General features: G+C 33.4%; 1 protein-coding gene across 1 annotated transcript in view; it reads left to right on the top strand.

Moving 5' to 3' along the window:
- The window catches only part of IL1RAPL1 (interleukin 1 receptor accessory protein like 1), a 1,491,295-nt gene that overhangs the window by 1,255,007 nt on the left and 210,854 nt on the right, over positions 1-25,434 (top strand). The gene's annotated exons all lie outside the window — the stretch shown is intronic.

The following is a 25,434-nucleotide window of genomic DNA, read 5'->3' as shown; positions in this document are numbered from 1 at the left end:
CTTTGTAAAACAATAGAGAAAAGCAACCATTCGTATTTGTTCATTTGCAACTTAAATACATGACCTCCCATAAGTTCTGCAGAAGTTTCAACCAATGTGCATAGAGCTTTCACTTCATTTTTGTCATCTTCTTGACACCAATGGAACAGACAATTTACCTTTCACTTATATCTATTTGCCATGTAACCAAACTAATTTTTTGTTCTGATCTTGCATTTCACTCACATTATTCTTATATTTAGCATGTACTCTCAAAAATAGGAGAAATATCACCATTAACTATGTTTTAAAAAATTGAACTGATCTGTCTAAATAACTTGGGCTTCCTCTCTCCTTCTGATAAATGTAATAATGGAAATTAATTACTCAATGATATCATACAACATAATCTCAGAATTATCAATCACTCAGGCAAGAAATTCCCAATGGAGCTCTTCTTATTCATTTTATTGTGTGCATTTTTTCCCATCATTCTACTGACACCATCATTAATGAACACTGATTAAACCACCATTGAGTATATGGTATTTGAAAGTAATTAGAATGCCCTATGAATGAAAAATTTTGGGGTGATTGTAGCCATATGCTCACTCTGAATGTAATAAGCATAATCTATCTCAATAACTTCCTTTTCTTTTCATATAACAAGGTAGGGGATAGTAATTTACTGGTAGCAACATTTATGTATAGAGAAAAAGAGAGAGAAAGAAAGATATTTTCCCCCCACAAAGGGCAGCATTTTTGTGTGACAAGTGCTAATATTTAGCTACTGAAAGGACTACCATGCTTCTTTCCCACTGAGAACTATTTGTTATCTAATGTCACTTATGGGCTGCGTGTAAATCAAATTATTATTTCTGGCCCTGCATGGTGCAGTCCTGATTAAAAACTTGTCAAGATATGGGAGGAATAAGGCCATTTCTCAGCATGGAATAATGTTATTTATGAGATGCTCATGATTGGTACTGGGGCCAATGCTTAATTATTATATCAATGACCAGAGAAAGGAACTTACATAGACTACCAATTCCTGTAGAATAAACATTCTTTAACAATGTTGAATTATTATAGAAACTCAAAAGGCATTTGAAAGGTTACCAAGGTGCTAATATGAGGCATGTGGAATTTTCCAGACGTTTAATATTACGTGACAAGAATAGAAGTCATAGAATGATCAAAGTACCCTTGGAGGTCCTCTGTTTCAACCTATGTGACATTTTACAGATATACAAACAAAATATAAAAGTGAATAGAGATCAGCCTTGCAATCCTGATTATCTGATTCAACTCATGCTTCTTATAAATACTAGTTTTGTGATATTGATCAATTCACTTAACTTATCAGTATGTCCAAAAAAATTCTCTAAGACATTAAGGTATAATGGAGTTGTGCTGTATGTATCAATACTGAGAGCTTCCACCCTATCAGGATTCTCCATTGATTAAATCACAATTCTAAAGTAAAAGCAAAATAACATCAAGCCTTGGTGTTAGATAAGCTGCCAAAGATCTCAGAGGTAGAAACCAAAATTCATGTTTGACCTTAGTCTTTTAAGGAGTTCTGTCTCTTTTTCCATCTCTCTTTGTCTCTGCCGGTTTCTGTTTGTCTCTGTCTGTCTCTGTCTCTCTGTTTCTCTTTCTCTGTCTCTCTGTCTCTATCTTTCTCACTTTTTTTCTCTCTGTATCTCTCCAACTCTGTATGTCTCTCTTATACACACATATACACATGAATATAAATTGAGTGTGTGTATATATATGTGTGTGTGTATGTGTGTGTTTATAGACATATGCTTATTGTATTTAGTTTTATAAATAATTGTAATTTGCAAAATAAATGCTATATTAGATAGTAAAGCTGACTATTCTCTACATCAACATTTTTTTACTTCTTTTTTTAATTTTTGTTGATCAGTAGCATGCAACTCTTTGTGATTCCATTTGGGATTTTCTTGGCAGAGATCTTAGAATAGTTTGCCATTTTCTTCTTCGACTCATTTTTCGGATGAGGAAACTGAGTCAAACAGAATCAAGTGACTTGCCCAGGATCACAAAGCTAGTAGATATCTGAGGCCCTGTTTGAACACAAGACAATGAATCTTTTTGTCTCCAAACCCAATTGTTCCACCCAATTGACCCAAAAAGCAATAAAAATGAACATTAAATTTTTACAAAGTCAAAGATAAGGTAAACAGGTTTAGGTTACTGTATAATTCATGAGTTTATGACAATTTCTAATTACTAGAACCATTTGGATCTGTATTGAAACTTAGTTATTTAACCAGTAAATCCTAATTATATATTTGTTATATTATTCATCTACTAGTCAGATTGACACACTGGAATTACATTTTTCTACATTTCTCTCCTTTTTGATTATTGTGATTCATCTCCTACATACCAAAATATACACCATAGTGTATATTTTATCTCAATGAAAAGAGTCCATATAGTAGAGAAGCCAAAAAAGGCAATATTTTCTTGAGTGTGATGACATTTGTCATTGCATATAGACAACATTAAGAAGGTATTTCATTTTTCTTAGAGCACAGACCATTTAACTTTAAATGATGCTTCTAGATGTGTAATTAGATATAAACCAAATTATCTAACATCTTAGTTTCTACCTGATCTTTGATTTCAATTGTGCAAGTAACAATACTAGCACTACTTAAATATTATTATAATACTACTAGTGTTCCATTTCCAAATAATCTGTTTTATTTTAAAACTATGGTTATCAAAGCTGTTTTTTGGCTTTCTCCCATTTTTATCATAACAGGTGGAAAATTGTAATGTCTTTTCCTCAGCTTCTCTCTCTATTGACTTTTCATTATCTACAAAGAAATAACTCCAGTGCTGAGTATTAACACCTGAGGAAAAGGTTCAAACCCAGTTCTTTAATGCTAAATTAGGCAGCTACATTGTTTTCAATACTGCCTTCCATGAGGTACATTCTATACAGCAAAATATACTTAGATGGCCAATTATAGAAAATATAATAAAACACATTGTTCATTGAATATTGGTCTTTTTTCAAATTCTGTTATATCATTGTTAATTGAAGTAACATCAACATATGCAGGGCTGAAATTCAGCTTTCCGAGTTTGATCTCATTTTCTTCTTTACTATTTTTGTAATACCCCCCTCAAGAGTTAGATATAAAAATTGAAGTCTATATATATTTTTAAAATATTTCTGGAACGAGGATCTAGTTAAAAGGGAAAGAGAATACATAACCAATGTTTGATATTCAGTACAAAAAGAGGGGTTACAATGACAATCTATATAGAGCATTAGCTTATCTTTCTCTATATCTCTGTCTCTGTTTCTATCTGTCTCTGTCTCTCTTTTTTATGTTTCATATTCAAATTTTAAAATTTCTAAAACTAAATTTTGACATCATTTTTTGATATACTTCTTGATGAATCACAGTTTTCTAGGAAATGGGGAGACAATCCAAAATTATAAATTCATTGTGAAATCAATAAATAAAACAAAAATAGAAATGTTTTTCATAAATTCACATATATTAATAGGTATAAAGCTTACCTTCTTAATGGATATTGGGAGAGGCCACAGGAAGGGAGAGAATTTGGAACTCAAAACAACAACAAAAAAATGAATGTTAGGAAATGGGTTTTTTTGAGTCATTTTAGTAATCTCTGACTCTTCGTGACCCCTTTAGTGTATTCTTGCCAGATCCTACAGCAGTTTGTCATTTTCTTCTCCAGTACATTTTACAGATGAGGAAACTGAAGTAAATGAGGTTAAACGACCTACCCATAGTCACACAGATAGTGTTGTCTAAGGCCATATTTGAACTCATGAAAAGGAGTGTTCTTGACTCCAGGCCTAATATTCTGTCCTCTGAACCTCTTAGTTCCAAAGAAACAAGAGACTTTTTCAAAGATCAGTATACGTTTTCTCACTTCTTCAGGAACTTCAGTTTCCTTATTAAATGACCTAAACTAAATGAATCTCTGAGAACCACTTGAACTGGATAACCCCTAAGAAATGTTAGAGCTCTAGATCTATGATTCTGTATCCAAACCATTGGCAATACAAATTTATTCCCTTTTCACAAACTATCTTTCCTCATTTCAAGTGAAGATATTAAGAGAATGGAGGGAAATTATGGAAACAAATACAGAATATAAACAAATCAAAATGACAACATAGTCCTTACTCTTATTTTTAATTTATCAGTCACTGGTACTAGATGAATTCAAGGAGTGGGATAGGTATGTAGAGTGAGATTTTCCATACACTTTTTTCTGTTATTCACTGGTCAGTATCTCTGCTGCTTACGAACAGATTTTCTGGAAAAGGATCTGTCTAGTGATAATATAGTGGTTACCAGTCTTTTGAATTATTTTTACAAGTTCTCTCCTATTGAACAGGATAGGTTGCATTCCATCTTCACTCCGTACTCTTAAAATCCCAAGCTTCCTTTAAAATTCAGCTTTAAAATTTTCTGCCATATAAGGCTTTCCCTGCCCAACCATAGCTTGTGGCTACTCATCAACACTACCTTGCATTCATTTACTTTGTTCATACTTTATTGATCCATTTTTTTTTTCTCAAATAGAATATAAATTCCTTAAGGGCAGAAATTATTTCACTTTTATCTTTGTATTTTCATGCCTAGAACAGTGACTAATATACAATAATACGATTGAATAAATGCTTGTTGATTGATTTCTCATGTAATTCCATTGAAAGGAAGCCTGGAATAAAATAAGAAAAAAAAAAGTATTAAGCACTGAATTAGTTCATTGGAAATGACAGTGTTTAGCATATACTATGGTAATGCAATAACATGAGGGACTTTTAAAATATGCTTATTAACTTGACTTTCAAAAGTCTCATCCAATTCTCAATTCATAATTTATACTATTAAAAAAAACTAGCTTATTACATATTCTAGTTTGTCATTGAGGATATTCTTAATTAAAAAAAGTTGTAGTTTCTGGGTTCTTAGCAAGTAGAATTGTTGAAAGCCCATATAGTTGGCAAGATAATAGTGATTAGCATGGGGCAGAGTGGGTGTTCTCTCCTTCCCCATAATGACTCCTATTCCCATTTCTCCTTACTCCAGTCTCTTAAAACACTACACTTCTCCTCAAAGTAAGGGATTAGTTATTATTGGTTTCTGCAACTGAGATTTTGAGGCTCACTTGTGGCTTAGTTCTGTCCTCTTGACAGAAGGAGTTCCCTTTTCTTTTCCTTAGGAGTGTCCCTAGAGTACCACTCCTCACTAGAATTTCCCCACTCCACTCGACTTCTCCCTCAGAAAAAGCTGTCATATTGAAAATAAACAACAGACTTCATTTTTTAAAGTACATTTTCCTGTATTAAAAAACTTTTAATTGGTACTCTTTAAAAAATATGTATCATGACCCACCAAACTACTTTCCCTTATCCCTACTAGATCAAATCAAGTTGCATTTATTAAACATCTACTGTGTGTTAGGTGCTTTGGTAAGCATTGAAGATATGAAAAAAAGACAGAGACTAGGAGACAGAGACAGAGAGATAGCAAGAGATAGCAAGACAGAGAAGCAAAAACAAAGAGACAGAAACAGAGAAAGAAAGGGGGGAAAGGAGAAAAACAGAGACAGAGAGAGAATGCATTCAAGGGACTCACAAATTAAGGAGAGGAACAAAATGCCAACAAGTACTCATAAATGAATGAGACATTTACATGACAAAGGGCAATCCAAGAAGAAAGGCTTAAAAATTAAAGGTCTTGGGAGAAAACTTCTAGATAGCTAGACTTGTATTGGGCTATAGAGAACTCCAGAGAATGTAGTGGTTAGAGGCAAGAAGAGAAAGAATTCCAGATATGGAATGAACACATTCTGAATTGAGAGATGGAGTTTAATGTTCATGCAAACAACAGCCAGGAGCTCAGTATCACCTTTCACGAGATATGTGGAGGAAAGAAGGCTGCAGGTGTAAGAAGTTTCTTGGTTATGAGGAGATTTGAAAGCAAGTAGAGTATTTGATATTTGATCCTAGAAATAATAAGGCATAAGAATTTAATTGACTAGGGGTTCGATATGGTTAGAATAGTATTTTAGGAAGATCTGTTTGACAGATAACTGGATGATGGATTGTAGTTGGGAGACTTGAAGCAGAAGCTCTTATAATGTCCAAACAAGATGATATGTGCTTGGAAGAGCATGGTTATAGCATGAGAAGAGGCAAAGAGGGCATATACAAGAAATATACATATATGTGATATAAAGGAAGAAATGAATGGAGTTGACTCCTGATTGGTTAGAGAAGAAATGTGGACAGGCAAGCAAATAAACTAAAGCATTTTAGCCATGTCTAAGAATACACATCTCACTTTTTGCTAATTCATCACCTCTATGCCATGAGGTTCACAGTATGTTATCAGTATTTTGAAGTCATGTCTAATCACTATTTTGTTCTGAATTCTGTGGGCTTACAAAGTTTGTTTCCCTTAGTGTTATTCTTCTTATGTCTGATAAATGACAAAGAATAAGAGGACAGTCTCTTATTCTAACAATGTATCTTTCCTAGAGAACTGCTACAAAAACATATTTTTTTTAAAAATCACACTTTATGAGAAGGTATGGAAGTGTTGGGATCCTTTCCTAGTTGGGGAGTACTTACCTTGATGAGCTAACAGTTTTGTCTAAATATAGCCTTTCTTCCCTTTGCATTCAAAATGCCATCTGTTTCAAAATGCTTGAAATGATAGTTGTTGATAAGACTCATAGTAAAGCTTTTATGGAGATGATTTGCACGGAATTATCTTTTTTTTTTCTATCACTAGGATTATCTAATTATACTAGTACTGTTAATACACTTTCCACAGTATGCATTGAATACTATATTGTATAAATATCTGGAGGGTGCTTTCCTGGAGTTCTACTAGGCAAATAATATAATTACTAGAAATTATGGCAAGGATTTTTTTTTTTTTTTTTAAGCATAAGGGTTTGGTTTTCTTGATTGCAGATGCTAGGTAGCATATTATGCACACAGTTTGAAATATATTCAGCAGGATGAATTGAAAACTTACTTCCCTGAAAGAGACCCTGGTTTTAGAAGAGCACATTTAAATATTTTTGAAAAGGGTTATTTTCTACTCAGTGGTAGAATAATTGATAGATAATTTTGATATAAACTGCCAAAATTATTCCTAAGCTCTTTATGGCTAGCACAATATACTTTGTATTGCATTGCAAGGAAAATTATCATTTCCTCTTTAGTAATGACCAGTTCTTTTACCAATAAAACAACTTAAGATTTTAGGTTTCTTTATGCGTGTCACAAATACTAAATATCCATGAAAGGAAAAGTTTTGCCATATAAAATGGAAATTTACTTTAATTGAGTAAATAGTCCTAATTATAGTTTTGTTTTTTTTTTCCCCTTTCTACCAGTTTCAATTGTGGACTTAATCCTGTCTTTGTCAAAAGCAGTTGAACCTTAACACAGAAATCTTGTAATAGTGCTTCATTGTTTCAATATACAAAAGCTTGGGTTTATTGTCCAACTAGACAATCCTGGGAAGAAGACAAAATTTCTCTTAATCACCTTATGTTACATTTTTAGGAACACCAATCCTACATAGCATATTCTGACTCTCATTACATAGTATCATCTTAGACAATTGGAGGAAAGGAATAAAAAAATATTAAGATAGTTCATTAATGAATAAGACATTAATAATTAAATATGTTGTTAATCTTACTAGAAGTACGTAAACTTTTCAAAAAAAAAAAAAAGAAAAACCATTTGGAAAGGCTAATGCTTAATAAAAATTTGGTGATTACTTAGTGGTAAAATTCTTGTCATCTGTGAAGGAAAGAATATGGTCAAGCCAACATTTCCAGTTCTTCTTAAATTATACTATATATGCAACTGCCTTCTCTGTCTATTGGTGCATTTACAATGTTATACAAAGAAATGCCAAGCTTTTTTTTTTTAAAAAAAATTGTTCCAAACTGGATTTTATATAATCATTTTTTCACCTATCCCTTTTTATGAGTAGATAATTTTGAAAGAAGTCAACATAGTTACATTGCAAACAAAATGACTAATTCCTGGAAACTTTTGATATTTCAAATTTAAATTGCAGAAGTTGTCACGAAAGTGAAATAGTAATTGTGGCTCTTGACGGATTTCACACTGCAGGCCTGCTGGGAACTGAGTCCATTCTTCAAGTAAATAACTAGGTGCCATCTCACTTTTTGACATTTGAGCCAAAAATGCATTGCTTTTGGGAAGACCCATTTCTGTATTATTTCTGCTTGAAGAATGAACTATAGTATCTGATCACAAAAGCCTGAAAATTCTAATTTGAAAGAGGAAGAGGAGAAAAGACCATGGGAAGTATTATTAATGAAAAGAAATATAACTGGCTAGTATCTGACAGAGATATGAATGAATAACCTTTCAAACAGTCAAACCCATCACATAGCAGTTATGCAGATATTTAAATGCAAGGCAGTGATTTTAGAAAAGTGAAAGTTCAAGATCCCTTGATACTGAGAATGCTAATTCCATTGTCTATATCCCAGGTATCTTTTCCTGTCCACTGTCAAGTATTGTCCTCCAGGATAAGCAATGTAGGTACTTCATGAAAGACAAAAAAATATATAAAAATAAATAAATAACTTTATTACACAATGTCTGCATGAAATGGGCTTCTTTCTAAGGGCACCTTAAAAAACAAATATAGAATTGTTTTTGGAAGGAAGCCTGGTTGGTTCTTTCATTTGCACTAAATGCATACCATTCAAGAGGGATATTTGGGGATACATAAAAAGAGATTAAAATATCTTTAAAGTAACAAAACTGAAAAATGTTATGAAAAAGGCATCTGTGATTTAGATTTAAAATTAGTGACCATTTTTTACTTGAGCAGCTTGTGGTAAAGAATAGTATGAGGACAGCCAATCTGATTTGAAAGGAAAAGGAAACAGAAATATCAAACTCAGCAAACAGGAGACTGATCATTGCCTTGATTGCAATTATACAGCATAGAGAGCAAGAGTTTAAATTTTGGATCAAGATGGACAAAAACATCAATTTCTTTCCAGCCTTATTGGATATTCAGCTCGAGTACAATTTAATTGGGATCAGGTAATTACTTAGAAGGCTTGCCTGACTGCTTTACCATCCCTCAGTGTCACTCTAGCACACCTTGTTATCCTGACATTGTTTGTCAAAAAACTGTCACAAGGGACAATATCTCACAGAGAAAAATAACCTTCATGTCATTGCTCTGAACCTGAAATCCAAGCCCTTAAATAATGAAAGTTTGCTCTTACTAGCAGGACACTTTTGTCTAGAAATGCTTAAATTTGTCTATTATGATAATACAAAATAATTATTTTAATTGAAAAAAAAAACCTTTGGAGATCACAAAGGCTTTGTTTCTCACATCTCTGTCATACTACTTTCAAATGTATTTATCCTTTCTTATAATAATATGTATAAGAATATTTCTTTATTTATGATGAAATATGGGAAGTCATATTAAATATTATTTAAGAAGTTATAAATAAAATGATTTTCTCATTCACAAATTATCTTCATTTTCCTTGGTTTTGTTTAAATTTTTCTTATCCATTTTCTTTTTCGTGATACATTAAATTTCATAGTTTATTTAGCTTCCAGGAATCTGAATCTGTCTTAAAGTCAGTTTGCTAGTATATTTTAATATTCGCTAAGAAAGTTTATGTTGCGTATATTTCCTAATCAACAGGCAAGTTGAAAAAGCTGAAAAAGAATTACTGATATATATGTCTCATAATAAAGGATTTCTCTTTATAAGCTGCACACTAATTAAAAACCACAATAAAATTTACTTAGATATCATTATATCATTGTGTATAATTATGGGCATCTAGGTCACAAAGACGACCATGAGTTCAAATCTGGGCCAAGTTAATAGCAGTGTTACCCTGGGGAAGTCATTTAATTTTATTTGTTTCAGTTTCAGGCATTGCCAGAGAAGGAAATGACAAATCACTTTCTTATCTTTGCAAAAACAAACAAATAAAAAATGGGTTCTAGCTGTGTGAAGTACAATTTATTTCTGTTTCTTCATTTGTAAAATGGGAATAATAATAGTACCCATCTTTCAGAGTAATTAAGAGAATAAAATATTATAATATTTATAAAATGTTCAAATAGTGCCTAGTTTGCATAAATTGTTTAATTATTATAAATTCAAACTGTTATATAAGGATTTATATAAATGTTAGCTATTATGTTACACATATTTATATGTGTATATATTTGTATAAATAGAATATATTTGCATATGTATAAACATAAATAAACACACAAAACATTTAAAACTAACATTGAAAAAGAGTTATTAAATTTAGGTGAATTATTTTGTAGGAAGGAGGGAAGGGAGGGAAGGAGGACAGAAGGGAGAGAGGAAGGAAGGAAGAAATTAAGGAAGGAAGGAAGAAAGGAAGGAAGGAAGGGAGGAAGGAAGGGAGGAGGGAGGGAGGGAAGGAAAGAGGGAGGGAAGGAAGGAAGGAGGGAGGGAAGGAAGGAAAGAGGGAAGGAAGAAAAGAAGGAAGGATGAAAAGAAGAAAGGAGGAAAGGGAGGAAGAAGGGAAGCAAGAGAGGAAGGAGGGAAGAAAGGAAGGAAGAAAAGAAGGAAGGTGGAAAAGAGGAAAAGGAGGAAGGAGGGAAGGGAAGAAGGAAGGAAGGAAGGGAGGAAGGATGGAAAGAGGAAAGGGGAGGAGCAAAGGGAGGAAGGAGGGAAGGGAGAAAGGAGGAAAGGGGGGAAGGAAAGAAGAAGGAAGGAGGGAAAAGAGGATGGAGGAAAGGAGGGAGGGAGGAAGGAAGGAAGGAAGGAAGGAAGGAAGGAAGGAAGGAAGGAAGGAAGGAAGGTAGGTATTATTTGGAGCAGCAAGTGATCATTCACTCCACTAAAGGGAAAGCAATGAAAAGTGTAAGAAGGCTAGAAAGATAGGGAAGGGGAGACTAGGCAACAAAGGTCTTAGATGCCAAATAGAAGATTTTACATTTTATCCTTTCAGTGATAAGGAGTCAATGAACATTACATACTGAGACTTGTACTGTAAGAAAAGTCACTTTAAAGAATAAATTGGGAATATACAGGAGTGTGGAGATACCTGTAGTAGACAGACCAATCAATTGATTAAAGCAGCAGTGCCAGCTTGAAGATTGGGGGCCTGCAACAGGGTGGATGCAGTATCAGAGGAGAGGAAGGGGCACATTCAGGAAATACAAAAAAGATGAAAATGACTATCCTTGGCAACATATTTCAGTTTCTAAGAATTTGAGAAAGCCTGGAGGATTGTAAACATAGTGGTATTCCTAATAATAATAAGAAAGTTTAATGGGGGGAAGAGGGGAGAGGGCAAGAGGAAAAAAAATAAAGATTATCATGTTTTAAAAAGGAATAAAATAAACTCTGAGAAGTGACTGACCTGCTTATTGTTCTGAGGCTAGTGGGTTTTTGTTTTGGGGGTGTTTTCCCCCCCTAAGGCAATTGGGGTTAAGTGATTTGCCCAGGATCACACGGCCAGGAAGTGTTAAGTGTCCGAGGCCATATTTGAACTCAGGTCCTCCTAATTTCAGGGCTAGTGCTCTATCCACTGCACCACCTAGTTGCCCCTGCTAATGGGTTTTTAAGTGGAGATTTTGGTATGTGAGTTTTTCTACACAGAAGAAATCAATTTGACAATATCACTTGATAATAATTGCATTGATATCAGTAGTTTCTCTGATGTCACATTTTGGTGATGTCCCTACCAGACTGTATCCATCCAAGACATTGTAACATACCTAATGTCCTAGTGTAGGATCACTTGCCACATGTTGATGGAGAAAAGCTTTTTGAAGTAAAATTTTACCAAAGATATATACTGATTTACAGTATAAGATGGAGATTTGGAAACTTGATCCCAGCTAAAAATGCTTTGATTCTTTGGGTTCCCATTTTTTCTTAAATTGTTGAATATGTCACATTGAGAGATTCCATTTCATTGCTCACATGCTTTGTGCCTACCAGATTAGGTCCATAATATCTTTCTAGAACTGATAGAAGCTGATTTGAACCCAACTGTTCTAGATCCAAGAGAGTAAACCACTAAACTGAGATGAGTGTCTGCTAAAAAGTTGGAATCTTGTAATCAATGCATGATAATTAAAATTCCCATTATGATTGGCTGACTCTGAATTCATACAATTGACAGAGAAATACCCCCAGAGGAAGGGGGAAAATTCTTCGTATTTCATTATTTTCATGTACTAGTTTATGTGGTAAGTTTATTATAAATAATTAACAAGTTGTAGATGAAAAGTTGTTTTTGTTCCTTAGCTTCAAAGTTTTTTTTTTTTTAATTTAACAGGTATAACTTAGTTCTCAATTGTTTTGAAGGTATGATGTTAATAGTAGTAATTATATCCTCCTTTATCAACCTTTTCTTAATTATTAACCACAGTTATTTACATGTGAATGAAGAAAAGCAACAGCACTTTGTCCCTTGCCTAGGAGCAGGGTATTATCACCCATATAATTTATAGGATGGCTAATTAAAATAAATATGCGTGCAATAATGTTCTCTGTGCTTTTTGTGGGTTTGAAGTTAAAGTTATTAAAATCTTCATTACAGCTACAGTAAATTTGAATGTAAGGATATAATAATGAAAGGATGTAAGAAAATAATATGTAAGGAAATAATAACCATGCATATTTAATTGTATATTTAATTTACTTTTGGCCTTTAAGTAGGTGTTTTGAAAACTGCTTAGTAGCATTAGCCTTGTGTTTTTTTTTTTGTTTGTTTCTAGAAGCGATTTCCAAAAATATTTTTCTGTCCATGTTCACTGTATGAGCTATTCTCATATATAGTTCCAATATTATTTAATGAAATATAGTCAGCAATTTCCAAATAGTTTTACACTTATATGGAACTGATACAAAGTTTATGATTGTTTTTATAAAACCTATTGTTTTAAATATTTACATTGTGAAATTTTGAGATGTTGATCTTTGCTGTATATATTTTCAAGAAAATAGAATTTATAATTTAATTTTGCTCACATAGTATCTGTGAGACAATTTTTGGAACTCAAACATTCTTATTCTATATTCTTTTTGAGTGTATCACAAACAAATGGAAAATGTTTATTTTATATTGTACTATATTTGTATAGGACACTACACTAGGCAAAGGGAACATAAATGAATTTGATACAAGATTTCTAAGATTTTAGAGTAGAAATACATAAAGAAATATCAGCTCAAAAATTGTACTTCAGGGGAAAGTGTGACTCCTGCAAAACAAAAATCTTAGTAAAGTGTGAGAATTTTAAGTATACTCAAGTCACCAAATGTTTATTAAATACCTATTATTATTCCAGATCCTATATTGAGAACCTAAGCATACCAAAAAAAAAAAAAAAAAAAAAAATAGTAAAAAATAAAACAAAGTAACAACAAAACAGTCCCTGATTTGACCTCTAATGGGAAAGACAACATGCAAACTAGATAAATAAGGTTAAATTACAGAAAATCACAGAGGAAACGCATTAGTATTAAGAAGGACTTGGAATTCTTAATGGAAACTTCTTGTAGAAGGTAAGATTTTAAGTGAGATCTGAATGGAAAGCTGGGAAAGTCAGGAAGCAGAGATGAGGAAGGAAAGAATTTGGGGTATAGGGAACAATCAGGGAAAATGCATGGAATTTGGAGGTGGAGTGTAGTGTTGTAAGGAACATGGAGGAAGTCACATCACTAAATCACTGTGTATATGTGTATGTGGATGGGAAGAAATGGTAAAATATATGAAGAAAAAAAGAAATTAACATGATAACTTTGATATTTATAAAAGGAATATCAATATTGCATAATCAATTTTTATTATTCTATGTTGTAAAAAAAAAGGCTTGTTTTGTTCCATAAATTAAAAATAAATAAAACTTTTTTTTTTTTTAAGAAGACTAGAAAGAAAAAGGGGGCTAGGAGTTAAAGAGGTTTAAAAAATGAAAGTATTTTAAAATTGATCATGTTGGCAGTGGTTCCTGCAACTAGACTTTATTACAATGGAGTAACATGGTCAGGCCTATACTTTAGGATTATCTATTTGATAGCTGAATGTTAGCTGGACTAGAATGGCAAAAGACTTGAGGTAAGGAGACCAACCAGCTGGTTATTCCAGCAGTCCAGGTAATAGGTGATGCAGGATTGCACCAGGGTAGCAGTGTCAAAGGAGAAAATGGGAATTATATGAGAAATGTTATGAAGGTAGAATAGGTCATGCTTGAAAACTGATTCAATATGGGAGGAGTAAGAGAAAGTGAGGAGTCAAGGATGACAAGGAAATTGCAAACTTGGATGAATAGAAAGACAGATGGCTTTCAGGAAATGAACTGAACATGCAAGGCCAGATGGCAGTAGTATAGTCTTACAATGGTTCTATTCTTATCAAATAGCTCTGTGGGGAAGTTATTCACAGCTAATCAATGTGATGAAACCACACAGTTCTGAATTCTTAGTTTTCTATAATGGTCTCAATGAGCCTAATTATATAGATCTACCACCTTCCTCTAATAGGCAAAGAATAAGACATCTTTAGATTCTTGAAGTTAAAAAAAAAAAATTAGTGACTACTAAGTGTAGAAAGCACAGTATAGAATAAATTTGTTAGTCGTTTAAGTCCTTAAATATTTCTGGATATACATGCTTGAGATTGATGAGGTTTAGGTTTTGGGGTTCCCTTCTGTCAGGAAACCAAATGATGAGGTCTAGATTTAGGGGAAAATGAGATTAGAGTTCCTGGTGGTCAGGGAGTTAAATGATGCAGTCTAGTGGCAGGTTCAGGCTTCAGGGAATCAAATGGAGAGGTTTGGCTCCCCTACACCCCCTTGGGATTTAGCACAAGGAAAGGGAGTTTTGGGAACCCCCCTTCTGGCTGCACAGAGATTCTTCATAAAGGAATTTACGAAGCCGAAAAAGCTAGACCGAAAAAAGGTTTATTATGGGGAGACGAATCCTTACAGAGAGGCATAAAGAGGCATAAATACAGGGAAATAGATGAGGATAAAGAGAGGGTAGCACTGAAAGAGAATATCATCCCAGCGGCAGAGGTTTCCTTGGCATAGCATAGCATGGCATGGCATGTTAGGACCTCTGCAAAGAAATGAGTTTAAAATTGTGTTATGGGCCAGAACTCTGAACTTGAAACAAGGATGCTTACAAGGTACTAAGTGGAATCAATGAGACAATGTTTGTCCAGTTTAGCATGGTGCTTAATAGTTCTCTAAATTCAGTATGATTGATTTAATCTTACAACAAATAATGGTTTCCTAGTGATATAATAATTGGTTTATACTCAGTGTAGAGTGTATAAGCTAGGAGCCTCAGCTAGACTCAGATTCAGACAGAGAAGACAAGAGAACTGGAAACAGGAGCTTAAGCTCTCAGAGTGAAGGAGAGAAAGATTCAGTTCCATCTTGGGTCAGGCTTGTAGTGGCAGGCCTGTCCTCCTGCATTTTCTCCTCTGAAACCAAGACTCCAGAAGGCCTTAAAGGCTCTTTTTTCTACAAGCTGGATTTCAGTTTGAGCTGTAGTTGAGAAAATCTTAGAATTGAATGGGTGTTTCTCTATTTCAATGGGATTGGTATCTCCAACTCAGAACTCAACCAGCCCCACCCAGACAAGAGAATGAAGCTATTTGTCCTCTAGTAGGGTCCCCACAGTGGCAGGATTCAAGGAGAATTTGTCCTTCAAGAAGTTTCAGAGTTTTGGGGTCCCTTCAAGATGACTTGAGAAATCACTCCTCAGATTAACTATCCATTCTGTGTAAGAAATCTGTGCAGGGATTAATAGACTTTTATGAGGTGGGATATAGAAATTAGCCAAATTTGAGGGGTTAGAAAAGAATGTGAAAACCAAATTATTAAAAAGAAAAAAGGGGTGCAATTGTAAGGAATGGATGAGTATTTTGGTTTTCACAATTATGAAAATCAAATTGGAGAAATAAAACTTAAATTAAAAAATTGAAACCCACAAGGACCTCAAAGAATAATAAAGAATGGAGTTTATTTTCCTTAAAAAGAATGCAGACTCCTTGGGGCAGGGACTGGCTTTTGTGTTCAAGGGTTGTGACCTGAAAGTTGAAAAGGCTCTTTTGTTCTTTGCCCTTAGCCCTCTGTTAGCTTCCTCCTTCTAGAATGTAAGTTTCTTGGAGTTAGGAACTTACCTCTATGTAATGAGGGGTGCAGATTCATGATGCGTAATTTTTATAATATCCAATTAATGGAAAATCTAGGGAGGAACATGGTCCTTCAGGATAGGAAATAAAATGCTGCCCTTGGAGTTTCAAAGGTATATCTACTCACCTAGGCAGCCATTCTTTTGGAATGTAAAATAAATCTTCCCTTCATTAAAAAAAAGAGAGAGAGGTGACCCCTTAAAAATTTGTCAAGAATGATACTTATGGTTGAATTTGGAGTAAAATCTTGACAGGATTTAAACTGGCAAGTCATGTTGCCCAATATATTTTAAAGGTATTTGTTGGTTGTTGTCATAGTTAATAATAATTAGTGTGTATATATGACTTTTTCTTTTTTTTGAAAAACACTTCACATATTATCTCTTATAATCACAACCACAATTTATAGATAAGAAAACTAAGATTATTTAGTCTCTTGTCCTGGGCACACACAACTAGTATGTCTCTGAGAGGAAATTTGAATTTATCAAGTTTCACCTGTTGAAATTGAGAAGTGGGACCCCAAAAGTCCCAGACCAGTGTCGTGAGGTGTCTCAAAAGAATTTGAGAGCTTGAACCTATCTCTTAGTCAAGAGGCAAAGTTTATTAAAAGCAATGTTACACCCTTACTGAGTGGACTAAATTCTAAGAACAAAATCTAGAATCCAGCAAAGAGACTGAAGCAAGGAAATACACTTATACAGCTTTCAATTATAGGTATGTTAATTGTATGACCTGAAGGCAAGTCTAGGAAGTAATCTCCAGATGAATTAAGGGTGGTCTTCAGATAGATTGGGTGTACTCAGTTTCCTGAGGCAGATTCCATTAGAACAGAAGCCCCCAAAATCACATTATATCACACCCTCTATCCACATATCCAACCTTAGTCTTTTTTATCACCAATTATTAATATCTTTTTATCATCTATCATTAATAGACTTCATTATCTTTTCTGTCTTTCCTTTCCATTGGGGTGATTGCTAGGATTAGCTTCCTGATACAAATTCATTACATTTAAAGGAAGAAAGTACAAATCCTCAATCAAAATTAGAAATTTGACAATCTGTACACTAAAATAATTGATTGATCTCATGTAGAGAAAATACAATCCATGGGATCATGAAGAGTCAAATACAATAGAACAAGAACAATTTGAAGTGATTAAAAAAAAAATTCTCTGGCAATTTTTTCACTAGTCATCTTAGTCCAGTTTAGAATGCAGATTAATCTGACATTATAAAAATTGATATTAAAATTTATCACCCTAAGGAGGTAACTAGGACACCTTCTACTATTAAAAACTTTTAGAGAAGTCACAACATAATTAAGGTTCCAAAGTGACAGATGGCTCAGGAAAGTAGCATTTGTTATTCCCTTTCAGACTTATAGATTCTTCAGTAGGACAAAATCCCACAAGATATGTTTAATCAGTCTGTGTTAAAAAGACATAGTCATCAAAATCATAGTGGAACTTATTAAATCTTTTAAAGCAAGGGATTTTCTGACTATTTATACATCCTCTACATTGAGGGAGGATATTTTTGATTAGCAAATATCATTTATTACTTATGAAAATAAATACTATTCAGAGAAATAAATACTATTTAATTTTATTATTACTGATAAAATAAAGGTTTCAAATTCACATTCTTTTTTTATTTAGACATATAGCATTTATATAGTCCTTTTATAAAATGCTTTACATACATTATCTTAATTGATCTGAAGCAGTTTTCTTAGAACAAAAACAAGAACAAAAATTATTAAAATATTGAAATCTAGACAGCAGCGTTTCTGATGAATGATTATTATTTGGGTATCATGTGTTTATCACATAGATAATTATCTATACATTTAAACAAAGTCAAGTTTTGTAATCAATTCCCCATGAGGTAGAAAAGCAAGAATTTATTTGACTACTAGACAATGCACCAGAACTCTGCAGGGCTCTTACAGAACCTTTACAAAGTCTAACCATGCAATTAGCCTTTTAGATCTGGTTAAATGATACAGACTAAATTAAAAAAAAACAAACAAAACAAAACAAAACAAAAACAAAAACAACAACAACAAAAACCTAGCTAGTTAGAGGGCTATTACTTGACCAGAGAATTAATTTCTTCTTTTTTTTTTTTTCACTTGGAGGGAAATAAAAAAAGGAATCTTTAAGTAAAAGATTTGTGAAGATAGAATTATACTCATTTCCCTGTTAAGTGTCTTATAGTGAGGTTTCTCTAGGCAGTTATATAAATTATGTAGATTTATAATATTAAGTAAATTACATAATATACTGGACATAAATTTCTAAAGTCACAAACCAGTTCTTTTCTAAATAATTTTTCCCATGACTATGGGATCTTGTATTGAGCTCCTGACTTAATATCAGGAAAATATTATTGTAAAATTGTACAACATATTTCCATCAGTAACAGTTGGGTAATTATTGTAAAACTGAATAATAATGGTAATCTCAACAATATTGTTAGCTATTATAGTGAAAAATTTCTGGGGAAGGTATTTTTTTAATGTATTGTAATGCCAGAGAACTGAACAAGATAGAGATTAGAGAGTATTTAATAATTTATTAAATGGAGAGATATATTGGGATCAAATGGATCTATGGTTTGGTCCCAGGACTGAATGAGATTATCATCTCCAAGAATCCAGCAAACAATCAGAGTTCTTAATGACATATATATATATATATATATATATATATATACATGGCTCAGCTGCAGGGGGTTGACTGCCTCAGGGGCAGGGGCAGGATGCTAAGAGCGGAACTGGACTCTGACAGGGTGGGGTGAGCCTCCAGAGAGGGGGATGACATAATCAGGAGGAGGCACCCTAAACATGGGGAGAGGCATCTTGATAAGACAGTGTCTGATATTCTAAAAGCTTGGGATGGGGAGAGGCATTCTGATATTCTAAAACATAAGATCTTTTATCCTTATCAAGTATTCTGATAAAGAGGGAGGGGAGGTTTTACAGAACTGAGAAGCAGGGAAACTGAGGCAGGACAACAAAAGAGAACTGTGGCATTACAGTACACAATTATGCACACAGCACAGGACTTAAAATCAGTGCTGTAACATACTGTGATATCTGAGGCATCTTGTATTTATAACATATAGGTTATGCAATAAGTGTAATAGGTGATATTGGTGATGGCATTATGGATTTGAAGAGAGAATATTCAAATTTGAATCCTGTCTTGGAAAGTCATTATTTGTGTGACTCTAGGCAAATCATAACCTTTCTCACACTCAGTTTCTAATTTCTAAAATGGGATTACTAATAATACCATCCTTACAAGGTTGTTATGAGAATCCAATGAGGTAATATGTTCAAAGTGCTTTGAAAACCTTAACACCCCATACAAATGTTACTCATTCATTTTATCACTGAAAAAATAAAACTTTGAATTCCTAATAGTTATGTGGAATAATCATAATTTATTTCAGTTGATATCAGTTATTTTGAAAAATTGGAAAAGACATATTCCCTCAAGGTGGTGTTTGTTTTTTTTTCTTCCAGATTGGAAATCTTGCTGTTTTTTAATTTTTGAGTAAAATAGCAGTGTGGCCACCATGGCTAAATTGTGTGTTGTTATGTCTGAATAGCAAATATTGCAGTGAATGCATTTCTGTGTCAAACTGGCTTTGTTGATAATAATTCTTTTCTTTTATGATGTGTTAAAAACTTCTTTAAATTCAGTAGGGATCTGGTGATGCAATTTCATTGGCTAAAACCATATTTAGAGTTATTTTATTGTCAAATTGAGTGCGAAGGCATGATAGGAGATATTAATTTTTATTTGTTTTATTTGCTTATTTGAATATACTGCATGATTCCACAGTGTTATCTAAGATACCTCCAACATAGGAAAGTCAAGACAGATGGTAAAATTTTGTAGAATAATGCCTTCAACGAGTTCTTGATTCTATTTGCAAATTTCAAACCTCCCATTAATTTCTGATGTTTTTTGTGTAAGAAGCATGTTTCCAAAATACAAGAAGTTAGTATGGAATCATGGGATTGTAAATCTAGGACTGGTAGGATACCTCAGAGGTCATCTAGTCATTTTCTCCACTCCAGATAAAGAACATAAGGCTAAAAAGTGAAATGACTTTTCAAAAGTCACACCAATAGTAATCAACCAAAGTGGAATTTGAATCCCCAAGGGGTCTGAGTCTAGAGCAAGAGCTCTTCATCAGAGATGGCAAGTGATTCATTTATGTCATGTATTTGTCTCTCATAGCCCATCTGGAGCACAGATGATTTTTCTTCCAAAACCTCAATTTTATGTGTTTCAAGATAGATGAGCAGTCTCTCGGGACATGAATCATCTTTTCTTTTCCCTCTACTAATAATGTCAAACAGCAAAGAGATTGGACTTTTTTTTTAATAATACCCAAATAAGTCATGATAGGTTGTAGGTTACATGGTTATCTATTTTGCTATCTGTCTATCCATGTCTGATCTAAATGATCTATGTATAATATAACCATACTCATATTATTATAGATCTAGTTCTGGAAGGGACCCCAGATGCCATTTTATGTGATCCTGTTATTTCATAAATGAGGAAATTGAGCCCCAGAGATTAAATGACTTGTGTAAGATTACACTGGCAATAAGTGGCAGAATCATGATTCAAATTTAGATCATATGCCTCCTGATTCAGCACTTACACTGCTATGTATTGCTGCCTCTCTAAAGCTTGATTAGTGTTTCACTCTTCATAAGATTCTATGCCTATGACCAGAACAAGAAATATAAGACATCCGTAAATATGTAGAAGAATAAACCTTCCTGTGGTAACCCTTTATGCCTGAAAAAAACTACTCTGTCCTTCCTCATCACAAGGAATGGAAAGGGACAAAAATTCTACTATAGCATTATGGCTTTCCCTGTCATACTCCACCTCAAAGCCCAATGTGGTAAGCTAGTTATATACCTTTACACATTGCTCAAAAATCAACAAGTTAATAATATCCCATAATTATTAATGTTCTACATTGGCTATAGCCTGTACTGAGAGAATTTGAAATGTAAACTTCTGGTAAGTGATCATCATCCAGCTAGGACAAGATATTAAGGCAATTAGCAGAACACAGACAAATACTACTTATTTTTAAAAACTTTGCATAATGTCTCTTTGATTAGTAAGGCAATTATATCAGTTGCCTGTCACTACATATCATTTTAATAACTTTGCCATTCTCCCTGTCCTATTTTAAAGTTCTTGCTCAAACAATTCATTCTATTAACTTTATCTAGCCTTATATATTTTTATCAACATTTTAGAAATTCCTATCATCAATTTTTTTTTAATTATATGTTTCTAGTTATATAATATGCATTTTTAGCTTAAATTGTTTATGATTTTCACTTGTTAGTTATGTATCATATAATAAGATATGGGATTTCCTTTTCTTTTTAATAAGTAGGCTTAGAATAAAGTACTATTTTTAATTCACTGATTCCAACATTAGAATCTTCTCATTCAAAAGGTTGTTTTTTATGAATGTTAAGCAAAAATAAAATTGCAAAGCTGAAAGTGAAACTGATAAAGAAAAATCTTTTTTTAAAGTGTACCTCTGAGCAAAATTCTTTTTGTAAAAACAATTTGAAATTGTTTCATTTGGGGCAAAAACAATTTAGAAAAAGTAGACAGTAGAGGTTGTGGTGCTATTGGCTTTCAAACTAGGTTAGAGGGTAGCCTCTGGGAATCTCAGAAGGTTCACAGCTTGCTACCCCAAAAGGTATTGGGAGTCCCAAGAAAGATAAGCTATGGCAACAAGACTCTGAAGATGCTCTGCTATGTTGTAGACAAATGGGACTTTTAGTCTTTTCAAACATTTCTTCCTCTGTGCCTTTGCTTACATAATAATTAACTACAACTTAATTATCCTCTCAAACAAATACAGTTGAAATCTCCCCATCCATCCATCCACCGCCTGTTCCAATGCCACCTTCTCCATGATGCTTTCCCCAAATCTCATTAATTAGATATCTCTTCTTTTTAATTTGAGCCATAGATAGCACTCTATTACTACTCTTTTACAAACATATAATGGTCTATTAAGCAATTATGAAATATCTAATGAGTTCCAGGCATGTGGTGCGCACTTGGTGAACAAAGACAAAAATAAAAATAGTTCCTGTCCTCAAGTAGCTTAATTATATCAGAAGAGACAATTTGTATAAAACATGTATATGCATATGCTATATGGAATATATTTGGAGAATACATGGAGATTTGGCAATAACAAGACTTCATGTAGAATAGTTGATTTTTAACCTGAGACCATTTTCAGGAAGTCCATTAACCTGAATAAGAGAAAGATTACAGATCTTCTTTTTTTTTTTTTTTTTTTTTTTGCTCAGAAAATGTTTATTGATTTTTTAAAATTGTAGTAAGTTTATTTTTAATATACATTGCTTTATGAATCATGTTGGGAGATAAAAATCGGAGCAAAAGGGAAAAACGATGGGAGAGATTAAAGAAAAAAAGAGGTAAACATAGCATGTGTTGATTTACATTCAGTTTCCTTAGTTCTTTTTCTGGATGCAGATGGCATTTTCTGTCCAAAGTCTATTGGGATTGCTTTGGATCACAAAACCACTAAGAAGAACTAAGTCTTTCATAGCTGATCATTATATAATCTTGCTGTTATTATGAACAATGCATTCCTGGTTCTGTTTGTTTTGCTCAGCATCAGTTCCTGTAAATCTTTCCAAGACTTCCTATAATCACCTTGTTCATCATTTTTTATAGAACAATAATATTCCATTACTGTCATGTACCACAGCTTATTCAGCTATTTCCCAGTTGATGGTCATCTACTCATTTTCCAATTCTTTGCTACCACTAAAAGATCTGTTACATTTTTGCATGTGTGTGTCCTTTTTCCTCTATTATTTCCTTGGGAGACAGACCCAATAATGGCACTGCTGGGTCAAAGGGTATGCAGTTTTATAGCCCTTTGGGCATAGTTCCAGATTGCTCTCCAGAATAGTTGGATTGTCACTACCTTCTAATTGAAATTTAGCTTCTTCAGTTATGAAGAATAACAAAAAAACAAAACAAAACAAAACAAAAAAACACTTTATTTTGAAATGAGGTCCATTGATTTAATCAGTTGTGAGAGGAGTCTATCTCTCTCTCTCTCTCTCTCACACACACACACACACACACACACACACACATACGTGCTCGGTCGCATTAAGAATCTCTCTTGGGTAAGGTAGCATTTGAGCTGAGAATTGAGGTATTGAGATAGTTTTAAAGAAGTGAATTTTAGGAAAGTTACAGGAGTGTCTTAGGAACAGGCATATATACAGAATGTTACATGTAAGGAACAGAAAACCAGTTTAATTAAAAAGTAGAATGTGGGAACTGAACCTAGAAGGGTAATTTGGGGGTCCCTCTGGTGAAGATCTTTAAATACTAGAGGAGTTTATATATGATCCTAGAGGCACGAGAGAGAGACAATAGAGTATGTTGTGTAAGTGAATTACATGGTCAGACCTCTTCAGAAAAATCACTGTGACAGCAATGAGGAGGATAAATTGAAGGGGAAAGGCTTGAGTTATGGAGACCAATTATAGTAGTTCAGGAAAGAAATAATAAAGGTCTGAAATGGTATGGCGGTCATGTGAGTAAACATAAGGGAATGTAAGTAAGAGATGTTGAACTAGAAATGACAAGTTTTGGCAGCCAAATAGATGTGTGGGGTAAGAGTCAGGAATAATTGTGAGGTAGTGAGTTTGAAAGTTTAGAAGGATAGCAATGAAAATTCAACAGAAATAGAAAGGAAATACGTAGATATTATATATTTTAGTTATTTGGATATATTATTTTTTAAAATAAATTGAATTTTTCTCTTTAAAAACTCATGATTTTTCCACAAGGTTTCTTTTCTTTTCTTTTTCTTTTCTTTTTTTTTATTTAATAGCCTTTTATTTACAGGATATATGCATGGGTAACTTTACAGCATTAACAATTGCCAAACCTCTTGTTCCAATTTTTCACCTCTTTCCCCCCCCACCCCCTCCCCCAGATGGCAGGATGACCAGTAGATGTTAAATACATTAAAATATAAATTGGATACACAATAAGTATACATGTCCAAAACGTTATTTTGCTGTACAAAAAGAATCAGACTCTGAAATATTGTACAATTAGCTTGTTCCACAAGGTTTCAAAATACTCCATGCTTATTATATGTTACAGAATATTTTTAAGTGGTAAGTGAGGTGATTTTTTGACCTGTGGTTAATTTGCCAGATAAATAAACCTTGAAACTACTTGCAAGAGTATAATTAAGAAATGAAGTTCATGTTGCCAGGGGAAAGAAGGAGGAATTTTATGGGAGGTCTTAAATATCACAATGATGAGTTTGAACTTTTTATTCAATAGGCAATAGGGGAACTTTAAATTTTTTTGAGCAGGGAACTATGGTGTAGGTGCTCAGAAAGGTGGGAAGCCCATTTAAGAGGCTAACACAATAGTCTAGAAAGAAAGTAGTAAGAATATAAACTAGAATGTGAGGGTGGGGAATGACAAGAGAGGAAAGAGAGATGTTGTAGAAGAATCAATAAGCAAGTGATTGCATTTGGGATATAAGAAAAAGTCAAAGATAATACCAAGTTTTCAGACTTAAGAGGTTAATTGAAAAGGGCTACTGGAATAAATTAAAAAGCCATAAGTTAGAATGGATTTTGAAACAGAGAGAAGGAAATATGACACAATGGAAAAGACCCTGATTCTTTAGTCAATGGGATTTGATTTATATTTGAGTTCTGAGGGTTACTTACCACTTATGTGAATTTGAGGAAGTGCCTCAGAATTTTGGACCTCAGATTCCACATGTGTTAAATGAGACATTTGGACTAAATAGCCTCTGAAATCTCTTCTATCTTTAAGTCTATGGTCCTATATTCCCCAAAGAGGAAGCTGTGGTTTCAAATTCTATCTCAGATTCTTACAGTTAAATTAGCAATTATGACTTATAGAAACCAAGTCAGATCTTGGACATAATAGCTTTGCACACTACCATCTCTGAGCCCCCATTCATTTTGCTTCTTTCCATATCAAACCAGTTGATATAAATCAGCCAGGACTAATTAGCTATTTGCTAATGAGGTAATTATTACGTACTTTTATAGCAA

The sequence above is a fragment of the Sarcophilus harrisii genome, chromosome 3 (assembly GCF_902635505.1).
Source record: "Sarcophilus harrisii chromosome 3, mSarHar1.11, whole genome shotgun sequence".
In the NCBI taxonomy this organism is placed as follows: domain Eukaryota; kingdom Metazoa; phylum Chordata; class Mammalia; order Dasyuromorphia; family Dasyuridae; genus Sarcophilus; species Sarcophilus harrisii.
Note: the sequence above shows the minus strand (reverse complement) of the source record. Positions and strands in the feature narration are given on the sequence as shown.